General features: G+C 42.7%; 1 protein-coding gene across 2 annotated transcripts in view; it reads left to right on the top strand.

Annotated features, from left to right (window-relative positions):
- LOC108272279 (gamma-aminobutyric acid type A receptor subunit gamma3) overlaps positions 1-12,409 on the top strand; it is a 142,124-nt gene that overhangs the window by 17,539 nt on the left and 112,176 nt on the right. The window contains exon 1 of one of the 2 annotated variants that reach the window (XM_053683677.1): positions 8,816-9,181. The exons of the other annotated variant lie outside the window; for it this stretch is intronic. The gene's annotated coding sequence lies outside the window, so the exon portion shown is untranslated. Of the gene's footprint in view, positions 1-8,815; positions 9,182-12,409 lie in introns of those variants that run through there. 2 annotated transcript variants of the gene reach the window in all.

Genomic DNA, 12,409 nt, shown 5'->3' with positions numbered 1-12,409 from the left:
GCTTCAATTTAAAAAATAATAGTTAATAACCATATTGTGTATTTACTCACGTTGCCTTCGTTTTATGTTGTATTTCGTTTGAAGATCTAAAACTATTTAGCATGAGATATACACAACAACAGAACATCAGGATAGAAAAAATATATTGAGAAATACTTTTTCACAGCAGTGTATGTAAGAATTTATGGTTGTGTGTGTGTGTGTGTGTGTGTGTGTGTTCACACATCAATGTATACAATGGATATAAAAAGTCTACACACCCCTGTTAAAATGGCAGGCCTTTGACTGGACTTAGGTCTGGACTCCGGCTGGGACGTTCCACGTGCTTGAGCAGGTTTTGGTGAAGCTGTTCCTCTGTTGATCTGGAGGTTTGCTTCGGGTCGTTGTCGTGCTGAAGGTGAAATTCCTCTTCATCTGAAGCGTTGAAGGTTTTGCGCCAGAATTGACGGGTATTTGGAGTTATTCATTTTTCCCTCCGCTCTGATTAAAGCCCCAGTTCCAGCTGAAGAAAAACAGACCCAAACTCTGACGCCGCCCCCACCGTGCTTCCCCGTGGAGACCGAGTTCTTCTGGTGATGTGCTGTGGGTTTGTGCCGAACACATCTTTTGGTATTTTGGCCAAAAAGTTCAACTTTGCTCTCCTCAGACCAGAACACGTTCTTCCACATGGGTTTGGGAGATCGGATGTGTTGTTTGTTTATTGTTTTGGTTAAAAAGGCCTCCGTCTTGCCCCCCTACCCCATCACCCAGAGATATGAAGAATTCAGGAGCTTGTTCTCACATGTCGGGAGCAACCAGTACTGGCCAGTAATTGCTGCAGATCTCTTCATGTTTCTGTAGGCCTCTCTGCAGCCTCCCTGACCACTTCCTCCTGATCTTCTCATCAGTTTCACAGGGACGTCACCGTCGTGTCATATTTTCTCCACGTGTTGATGATCGTCTTTACAGTGTTCCACGGTATATCCGATGCCTCGGAAATATTCTTGTATCCCTCCCCTGAGTGAGATTTTCCAACAATGAGATCCCGGACCTGCTCCGTAAGATCTTTACGTATCAAGATGATGTCGGGAGAATCCTATAGGAACAGCTGGACTTTATTTGGGGTTAATCAGTCACTTTAATTGATGGCAGGTGTACACTAATTAGTATTTAAATGAGCTTGCATGTGATTGGTTGATTCTGAACACTGCCACGTTCCCAACTATAAAAGGGTGTGCAGACTTACGCAGACTGGAGACTGGGAGTTCTTTTGTTTTTATTTTTTAACCCTAAAGACATGTCTGGGAGTGTATCACTTCATGTCTATGTGTATGTGTAGATTTATATATGTATGTGTATGTAATTTCACGATAAAGGTGAAAAGGCTCTGATATCGTAGATCTTAGTTTAATTTTTTTTACACCGCAGAAACCTGTCATTTTAACAGGGGTGTGTAGACTTTTTTATGCAATGTTTACTGCGTTTCATCCTCCACGTGGACACAGCAGTGGATTCTGATCTGGTCCGGACGTGATGATTGATCTTCTATAGCGGCGTGAGTGTTCCACGTCATTAAATGTAACTGTAAATGGATAAAAATGATGACATTCATTCAAGTCATTCTTTAATAAATAAAAACGTGGCGTATTTGTTGGTGTACGAGGAAAAAAACACTCAGCGACGTGCCGTTAGAGGAAAATAATCAGTGCCAGGGTGGTAACAGTAACTCCGCTTCATCACAGCACAGCGTTGTTGATTATTTTCCTGTAACCGCACCACCTCAGACTGACTAACACTGCATTACATCTGAGCTTTTTTTTGTCTAAATCACCTCATTTTAAATGCTCAAATGTGGAAATTTGAACTAAAGAATAATTATTAATGACTGGAGGAATATTTGAAGGTTTTTGATTTCATCAGAACAATCGATTAGATCATATCTACAGAGAAAAGGCCAACATCTGATCACTTTCGGCCCTTTATTCACACCAAATATAGAGCTTTTACACTTATGAGTGCACAGTATGAGTCTTTGATGTATAAATTTAACCACTTGATCCTTCCGGATTTAAGGAAGCGTTCATTAAGACTTAAGGGTGGCATTTGAGAGTTCCTCAGAGATCTGTCCTTATTTAACCTGCATTATGTCTCCGTAAGACCATTTCTACGGCTGTTCGTCTTTGTTCCTTGGAAGTTCCCGCTTAATTCCGAACATGCACTAATGCATTTTTAACCATAACAAGTAGTATTTTTTAACATTAACCAGATACAATGTCTACTAATAACCTCTCCGGGTCATCTTAGTGCCGAGCCATGCAGAGTACGTCGTTGAGGCCGTTCGGTGGTCTTGCTCCGGGAGGAAAGTAGCAGAGATCACTAGTTGCTTATCTACCAATGAAGCTAAGTATGTAATGATAATGAGTCTTTATTGGTCACATATACATTACAGCACAGTGAAATACTTTTATTCGCATACCCCGGTATGACAGGAAGTCTGGAGCAGAGAGGGTGAAGGGCCTTAATCAACAGTGGCAGCTTGGCAGTGCTGGGGCTTGAACCCCCGACCTTCTGATCAGTAACCCAGAGCCTTAAGCACTAAACCACGCTGCCAGAAATGGTCTGTACAGAATGTATATACTTCGGCTACGTGTACCTTGTATCATGAAAACATGTTGAATAAAAACTCCTCACGTGTTGTTTTTGCCGTATTGCCACCGCGGCCGTATCTGCGTAAAGAACGCCATCGAACCCGACTCCACGATCCGAGCAGCTTAACAAACCGATGAGTGGAAATCGACAAAATGCTCGGTCTCTATCGATTGTTTTAGTGAAGCTCAGATTCGTTCTCCTTCGGGTATAAACGTCTGTATACTGGAATCGGCTGAATCCATTTTCACTGAAGCTCTGCTTTCATCAGGGGTTGCAATCAATCAATCAATCAATCAATCAATCAATCAATAAACAAACAAACAAACAAACAAACAAACAAATAAATAAAAGCCCTCACGCCAGGTTTCATTTGTGTTTTCTACGTTAGTTGGCCTGTACTACAAAAACCTTCTGGATAAAACGTTGCTGTTGCTGTAACCATCGCAAAAATAAGTTGATTATTTGAGTGCAAATCGTCATTTTTATGCATTTATAGTTACTTTAAATGTTGGGGAACATCCGCAAAACAGGTTTCTTTCTGTTCTCACTTATCGTATAGCAGCTATAAACAGCTTTTTATTCCTCTCTCTTGGAGTTAATGAGATAAACACGCACACACACACACACACACACACACACACACACACACACACTGGAGACTCCTTCCGGAAATGCCAAATAAACACTTTTCTCTGTACAGAGAACGTCACCATATCAACGAGTACGCGTTTTTTAATCTTAATTTTTAATTAAATTTAAATGAATAGGAATTTATTTTTAGATTTAATTCTGATTATTTGCTATAAAAGGAGATCTTGGTAGCTGTGGAGTATTTATAAATGAACACAGGGCAGCATGAGTCCTACCCCGATGGGCCTCTGTTAGCGCTAGTTGCAGTAATAACTGTATGGAGCTGAACGGCGCAGCCGGCACTCTACACGCTAGAAAGTCGGCTCATACAGCACAGTAGCTGTCACATAGCGCGCCTTTTTTAAATCACTGCGCACTCAAAAGAGCTAATTCGGTTAAGAATTTGCACGGAATTTAAAAACGTACGGAGTTGTGGACTTTAGGAAGATGAACACTTGTTGAACAGCTGATATAAACGTTGGGGCTCTGGATCTCCGGCCCCGTAGACGGAGACTCCGCGGAGACGTCGCATTCGTTCCTCTCTCGCTTTAACCTTTAAAAATCATATTTACATTTAAAATTGTGAAGGAAAAAAAACGTCCAGAATAGCTGTCTCTGACATTACAAACGCAGAGCGGAGGTGGAGAGGCCACGAATGCAGAGAGAGAGAGAGAGAGAGAGAGAGAGAGAGACGTAGTCAATACAGACAGAACTCTTTAGTAAAAAAAAAACAACGATTCAATTCAAAGCCCTCACACTGTTAACCTTCCACACCAGCGAACATTGCCCACTTCCTGGCGGAAACAGGGGGGTACACTAAATTGTGCAAGCGTACACACACACAACAAAATAATGACTGTGCCCTTTGGCACACTATTTCTATTTCCTCAATATTTGCACATCATTACATCCGTACTGGTGGATGAGCCACCCTCAGCATTAAACTCTACATTCACACTGGTGAGGAAATTGACGTAAAAGCAGTATTAAAAACTTTCCCCGAATAGTTCTTTTACCCAGATCCTACCCTGTTCCACAATTTCCATCAGAATATATCAAAAACAACCGGGTTCAAACGTAGCCCAATTTTGTGGGAAGACCAAACATCTGGCTGTCAAACTCAGAGCAAAATACATGGCACTAATTTGCACCTGCTTTTGGGAGGCAGACAAAATTCATATGAAAATTTGGCAAAACTTGCTAATTGGCCGAGGTCTAATACATCAAACGGAATGTGCCGTCAGACACGTTTCCCTCTTTTCCACCGTTTTCTTTTCTTTTTTTTTTCTTTTTGGCTCACCAGTTTGCTTAAATTGCTCGTTTAGGCTTGAATTGAACGTGCAGCAAATATCCAACATGAACCCATTAAAGAAAAGTTTTATTTCGTCTTTAAATGGCGAAGGCTTGCACAAGTTTAATACCTGCCCTTCGGGCTGTATTCATATTATATACAGTGTCCTCCATTAATATTGCTCAACCTGGCAAAATCTGAGCTTCTCCGTCATCCCAGCCTGTTCCTCAATCAACCACAACCTCACTGTACAGCTCAGCTCACTCACACTCACGCCAACCAGGACGGCCAGGAACCTTGGGGTGATTCTCGATGACAGTTTGACCTTTACAGACCACATCTCAACACCTGCACGGTCCTGTAGGTTCTTCCTGTACAACATCAAGAAAATCCGACCCTGCGTCACCGAACAGACCACACAGATACTAGTCCAGGCTCTTGTTATCTCTAAACTGATCTACTGCAACTCACTACTCTCGGGTCTCCCAGCAGCTCCATCAAACCCCTTCAGATGATTCCGAATGCTGCAGCGCGCCTCGTCTTCAACCAGCCCAAGAGAACCCACGTCACACCCCTCTTCATCTGCCTCCACTGGCTTCCTGTAGCCGCCCGCATCAAGTTCAAGGCCTTGATGCTCACCTACAAGACCTTGTCTGGAACAGCGCCCCCTACCTCAACTCTCTCCTGAAGGCGTACATTCCCTCACGCAACCTGCGATCGATCAGCGACCGACGCTTAGTAGATCCTACTCAGCGTGGCACTAGGTCCCTTTCCAGAACCTTCACGCTAACTGCTCCTCAGTGGTGGAATGAACTTCCGACCTCAATCCGGACCTCAGAATCTCTCACCATCTTCAAAAAACAGCTGAAGACCCGCCTCCTCCATCAACACCTAACCAACTCATAAAATAAATAAAAATAATAATAATTCCTCTGGCTCTTACACCTCGACTCTGCGCACTTTGCTTCTTCTGGAACTCGGCTAACGGATCGTGTACGGTTGCACTACTTGTATTGTTCTCTGCTTGATACATTGCTTTGCTTGTATTTCCTCATTTGTAAGTCGCTTTGGATAAAAGCGTCCGCTAAATGAATAAATATAATGTAGATATAAATATTGGCACCCTTGTTGGCAAAATTGCTTATTGTTTAACCGTTTTGATCTTTTGTTCAAAAAATTCACAAAAATACTCTGCTCAATCAAGGTCCTGCCATGACCATCCCAGTCCCCTGACCTGAACCCCATAGAACACCTGTGGGGTGAACTGAAGAGGAGAGTCCACCAGCGTGGACCTCGACATGTGAAGGATCTGGAGAGATTCTGTACGGAGGAACGCTCTCAGATCCCTCGCCATGTATTCTCCAACCTCATCAGCGTTATAGGAGAAGACTCAGAACTGTTATCTCGGCAAAGGGAGCTAGCACAAAGTATTGAATTAAAGGGTGCCAATAATTCTTGCACACCTATATTTAACACATATTTTTTTGGATAAACCTGTGTTATGTTTGCAATTGTTTGAGATCCATGAGAGCAGAGTATTTTTGTGAATTCTTTGAACATTTTTGAACAAAAGATCAAAAGGTTAAAGAATAAACCGAGCACTAACACTGCTCCATGAAACACTAGAAATACCAGAAACACGAGCCATGAGTAAGAGGTCTTGAGATTAACATAAACAAAACAAAGAATGACAAAAGCAAGACCGCCTGAGTAGTAACTTAAATACTAGTGCTACTTAACCAAAAGATGTGAAACAGGTACGGACGTTCGGGTGACGTGCTCCGTGGTGCGCAATGGCTTCTGGGAAACGTACCAAGTTCCAGAGACATGTCACATACTGTACATATACGTTAACATTCAAATGAACTTCCAGGCTGCAACAGACCACACCATGGCTACACAAGCATTCAAATTTTTAGGTAGAAATGCGTTCATTTGCATATTCATTAAGGCGAACATGTGAAGCCAACGATCTTCTGTACGGTGTAGTAATAAATCAATTTGTACATTATTATGGGTTACACACACAGCTACACACACACACACACACACACAACGTCCATAAATTCCACACATTAAAACACGGTAAACAGAACAGTTATAACCCTGTAATTAGATCTATGATTAGACAGTGTGTTCTTAGTCTATTTTTAGTTTCCTCCGAGAGTCTGGGCTAAAAAGAATTCAGGCCACGCCTCTTTTCTGGCTTCTCCACAACCATTCTGTGTGTTTTCTAACGACTGTTGGTGGCGCAGTTGGTTCAACAAAAGTCCAAAAATAGTGGTTGTTACCTGAGGTGTTTGCCAAAAATGCAGCCTTCACGACTATAGCTCTTTTGTAAACACATTCGCAAACCTTTATTATATCTGGGCCGGAGTTTCTTAAAGTAATTAGCGCTAATTCTCGCCTTGTTAGGCCCACGTCCAATCCCTGTTGCTGGCGCATTGATTACGGACGTCTGTGTTAAACATCCGATTGATGTCTCAGCATGATTAAGACATTATGTACAAAGGACATGATGTAAGCAATGGATGGAGTGTGGGCTTTATTCGGGACCCTGGATATTTGTTTCCATGGTAATAAAACTCTCGGTTCTAGCCCTCTACATTGAAAGATCAGAAGACTCGATTGGCTCTACCTCATTGTAGAGAGTGCACTTCTTAAAATGACCGTCCAGTCGTGTACGTGAGACGGTATGGTTGCTCAGGATGCATGGCGTCCCAGTACACCTAGCGCTCCTTTAACAACAAGCAGGCTACTTCTGCTTCAGAGCGGTTGTCCGTTCTGCTCGACGCGTGTTTTCCGAGGACCTCTTGACCTTTTCAAGGCCCTATTGAAAAATAAGAGTGCAGGTACACGGAGTATTGTTTGTTCTTAGTCTTTTCCTCGTTCCGTGATAGGAGGATGAGTAATCCGTGTAGTGGAGGAAGGCGTGTTACACTGTACGCTTGAAACCTTTCGGCTTTGTTCGGGTTTTATTATCTGGAGATTGCAGTCAATATCACAGAGAGGTCAAGTTCAGTGTTGTAAGCTCCTGCGTTTGCTTTTAGATTTCCTGCTTTTGGCTGTTGCATAACAAATTGAAAATTGTGGTGATGGCTTATGTAACTAGCGGCAAAATAGAAAAAGGCAGATAAATGCATCGTATTGAGTGGTACTGTATATCTGTGTCAGAACGAACAGCGGAGCACTTTCATGAATTACAGGAAGTAACATTTACGCCGTCCTTGTTCTCCTACATTATGTGTATTGTGAAGGACTGAGATAGAATTTAGGTGTTTGGTTTTTTTTTTTTTTTAGGTGATCCAACATGAGAATGTTTGCATATGAGTGCATGATCATTTCCTGTGTTTTACTTGGTGGGGGTTGTGGTGGCAACAGACAGGAAAGGCCGGTCCATACTCCAGGTCAGTCTATCCCTGACCACAGATTCTAGCTCCTTGTTGGTGATGCCTAAACATTCCATCTGAACACCCTCTGGTCCTCTGTTTTTCAAAGTAGGGACTACAATTCCATTTCCCAGAGGAACTGCTACAGATCTCAATGCCACATTGAATCGGTGTGTTAACAACACAACCCCAGTTGTGTCACAGCCATTCATGTTCCATATCCTCGCCGTCACTTGGTCCACATGGGCGGTGGGAGTTAAATTTGTCTCTCGTAGGCTCCTCCTCCAGGCGCTCCTAAGCAACCCAAAGTGTTTGTGATCGACAAGCCGTAGCTTGCGCTCTAGTCTAATAACATTTTACTGTCCCGGTAGAGATTCAGATGGCTGTTCCTCCCAATCCTGACCCTCTAGTTACCCGGGTCGCTCCCACCATGAGCACTGACGTCCCCCAGGAGCACTACGGAGTCAGAACAGAGGCTAAATACTCCAATCAGCCATGTGTTGTACAAGCACAAACAACAGCGTTCGTACCAGGTGCTTGAATTTGCATTTTCGGAATTTAAGTACTGGAAGTCCTTGAAAATAGCGTCCTTTTTTTTTTCTCTAGTGGTGCTTAAAAAGAGCTCGAAGTCAATAAATCAGAAATCGCTAAAAACTTTAAAGTGTTTATTTTTTCGACAGAACGCGAATATATAACGAATACAATACTTTCACTCGAAATACGACACCCCGCTGCAGCCCCTCCCCCTCCTCCCGCTATTCGCTTAATTATTTTGATAGAGACGGCCCGGGTCCGATTTTAAAACCCCTTTAGCGCAAGACCCTGTCCCTTTTGTCTCGAAATGTAAATGTGCCCCTCTGGTCATGGTAAATACTAACTGTAATAATAAATACCCAATAAAATATTATTAACAAACTTGGATAGTTGAGGTTTTTGGAGGAAGCATCAGGCGGAGGTGCAGCGGTAGGCGGAGCTTCCTTTTCAGTCTCTTAACCAACGAGTCTTCGAATTACTTCACGAGCCGTGGGTAATACGGAAACTTTAAACGCGTACTACCGCGTCACTGTAAACGGATCGAATGCGGCAGCATGCGAGTTACGCTTGATCCATTATAGTAAAAGTTTGAACTCGATCGCTGTCGCATTTCTGACAGTGACATTCGATTTGTTTTTATCCGAATCCGTTCAAGCACAGTAGCACGGTTCAGCACGTCCTCGTGTGCTTGTTGAAGTCTTCGTCACCGGTGAGTACTTGTTCTTTATTTAATGACACTTTTTTAATGCTTTGAGGTTTTATGGTATTTCGTGGAAGTCCACGTCCAGCTCTCTAACATGTAGCGCCTAAAAGACAACGGGATTGATTGAGACTTTCCCCGTCTCTTTCTCAACTCCTTGAAATATATGCCACGTCTCCTGTCTCCACGTCTACAGACGGACGGCCATTTTCACAGTTAAAGCTTGTGAAATCCAGACGTCGAAGTCTGCGTAATGAAGAGAGGCTCTCTGACCTACGGCTAATCTCGATCGAGCGTGACGTTCCAATTAACCGCGAGGAAGCCGTTCAGATATTTAAAAACACAACAGACAGACGAGTCCTGCTTTAAATACCGGTGATTTATTAATAAATAATTATGTGTTTAAATACTGTAAAAAAAACAACCACAACAACATATGGTTATGTACATTCATCCATCTTCTACACCGCTTATCCTTACGTACATTCGAGTAATAATTATTATTTTTTTCATGTCCTTTTCGGTCCCTCGCCCCAGCGGAGGTCTGTGCACGGCACTGGGTGGTTTTGTCAGACAACGTCGCGGTTATGAACTCAGCATTTTATCAGTGCAGAGCAGCAGCGTGGAAATGGCTTAGAAGTGACTGCAGGTGTGCTCACATCAGGCGAGCTGTACCGTACCCGAGCACGATGGCCCCCAAAGTCCAGTCATGCTTGGGAACAGTACAAGGCAACCGGGCCTAGTGTGAGTATGCCACGTTTCAGTCACTGTTTCATACTTCTCCGACAACAGAACCAAAAAAAATCTGGAAACGAAAGCAGCTTTATTGGGAATTTGGGCTGTATTAAAATACAGAATGTGAGCACAGGGTCGAGTAGATGTAAAGGGCTGACACTAGGGAGAACGCAAATACTGTACAACGTACTGACATCATTAATATGCTAATCAGCACATGACATCATCTAGCGACTTTCCATTGAAAGTTGTTGGCAACAGTGCTCCTGTCACTCACCTGGAACATACCGGCATTACGGTGAAGACGATAAATTGTTTGTTTAATCATTTTTGGGGAATTTAAAAAGAAAAAATAAAGAATATGTTCGAATGACATCTCTTGTATAGTCCTTAAAAACACAAACAAAAAAATTGTGCTTGAAAAGTCCTTGAAAGTCCTGGAATGTCGTTATGAAGCGTCTGTACGAGCCCCGAAACGACGGAATTTTCTATACCTGAGACTCCAACGCTCAGAGAGAAGCAACCATATTTTCAAAAATGGAGGCCTGTCTACTGTAGGAGAAAGATCACCATGATCAAGAAGTTTGGTCACCAGAGAGTACCAGAGCCTGTTCAAATCCATCTCAGACTGTCCATGTCTCCATTTTTTGGAGACCAATCAGGTTATGCAGATGGTTACCAGACTCTCATCTCTTTACACCACCTCCAGGCCTGGTTCCAGGGTTAGACTAATCCAAGTACGGTACACGTTAAGATCACTCTTTGTTTGTCCCGTGGAAAGATCTGCTCAACAAGGGTGACCCTGTGGTCCATGTGAGAACACAAGACCTCTCAGCATGACATGGTCATGATCCACAAAGGGAATATTGATATTAAAAAATAACCTACAATGGATTCCTGTGGATTCAGGTTGGTCACATGACATGACACATCCTCTACCAACACACACACACTGTCTATATCATAATTAAAAACAGGTCTGTGTACAAACCGCGTTATACAACCATGGCACTATTCCATTATTTCAGATTAGGCGTTGAATCTTATAGCAGCAGGTACATGTTGGTCTAGAAGGTTAATGAGTAATATTGTTTCTCAAGGTTAGTGTGGATGTATGGGGTTTTTTTTTTTTTTTGTACAATGGCTCTAATTTCATTCACCTACAGCTACAGACTGACACGCAATCAAGTTGTTTTGAGCTCGACATCTCATCCTAATTCTCAGGATTCAGTGCTCCAGGTTCAAAACTGAATGCGGCGTGATGATAGGCGTGCTACACCTGATTATCAGTCTCGTCTCTTTGGAGATGGTTCCGTGAATAAACTTCTAAATTGGGTCGATGCACTACGTTCTACGTGCAACGTCTTTTCTCATTTCTAACCCCGTTTGACCACTGTGGCTTACAGAATGGGCCATGAACATGTCAGAATAATAATAATAATAATAATAATAATAATAATAGGTTTATCTCTGCAGAAGATTTCTCAAGACCATGGTCGTGTCAAAAAACGTAACTTATTAAATCTGCTGATTGTAAATGGCGACATGTTACCGGCGAGCGTTCTGAGCGATTGTATGATTGGATGTTGACGCCGTCGGTTGACGTGATTGGCTGGAGGTCGGCGGTAGTGTAGTGCAGTGACGTTGCTGACGTGACTGAGTAAATAGAAAAGGTTTTGTTTTGTAATTATGGAAGATGAGATGGAAGACCTACTGTAGCTTTTGGGGCGGAGCTTGGGGAACAGCCTGCTCTATTGAGTACACTCCAGCGGGAGGGGCTGCGAGCGGTACGTCGAGGTCTGTAGGAATGAACTCGGAGAAATTAACAACAACAGCATGACGTCGTTAAGGGCTTTGTAAATGTTTTTCGAAGTTTTTAAACTAATATGGGAAGAGATCGTAGCCGGTGTAGCGGATAGAGAATGAGGATAATCAGCGCAGATCACTTAGGGAGGCTTAATAAAAAGAGAATTGCGGAGATTATAAAAAAATGAAGGCGTGTTTCAGCATTGTTAGTTTGAAGTAGATGGCAAACATGCAGTATTATAAAGATGAAATAAAGAATTTTTTTGTGTGTAAACCAGTGGAAGTATCACAGCGGATTGAACCGAGCCGGTAAATGTATGAGGGAAAAAATCAAAACGTGAACCACTGCAGCTTCCGTACTTTATTCGGTTACATGTATTTACATATGTAGATTATTTACCCCATGGAAGCTTATGTAAATCACAGATACAATAAATAGAGAAACAAGAGTTCTTATATTGTATGAGCGTGTAATCGATCAGCAGTCTGGTGAACTTGAAGGTGTGTGATGGGAGTCGGAGTCCGTGGCGGCCATGTTTGTAGCCGCGTGGTGTTATGGGATGTAGGGATTAACGTTGAATCCGGCGTACACGTAACGACGGCTTGATTGGGTTCGTTACAATTCATTAACCGGTACATTACAATAAGTGCTGTTAATGCTCGGGGGTAACATGTATATTATAAAGACTAGGGGTC

This window comes from Ictalurus punctatus, chromosome 11 (genome assembly GCF_001660625.3).
Source record: "Ictalurus punctatus breed USDA103 chromosome 11, Coco_2.0, whole genome shotgun sequence".
NCBI lineage: Eukaryota > Metazoa > Chordata > Actinopteri > Siluriformes > Ictaluridae > Ictalurus > Ictalurus punctatus.
The sequence above is the reverse complement of the archived record's forward strand: the minus strand, read 5'-3'. Positions and strand labels throughout refer to the sequence as shown.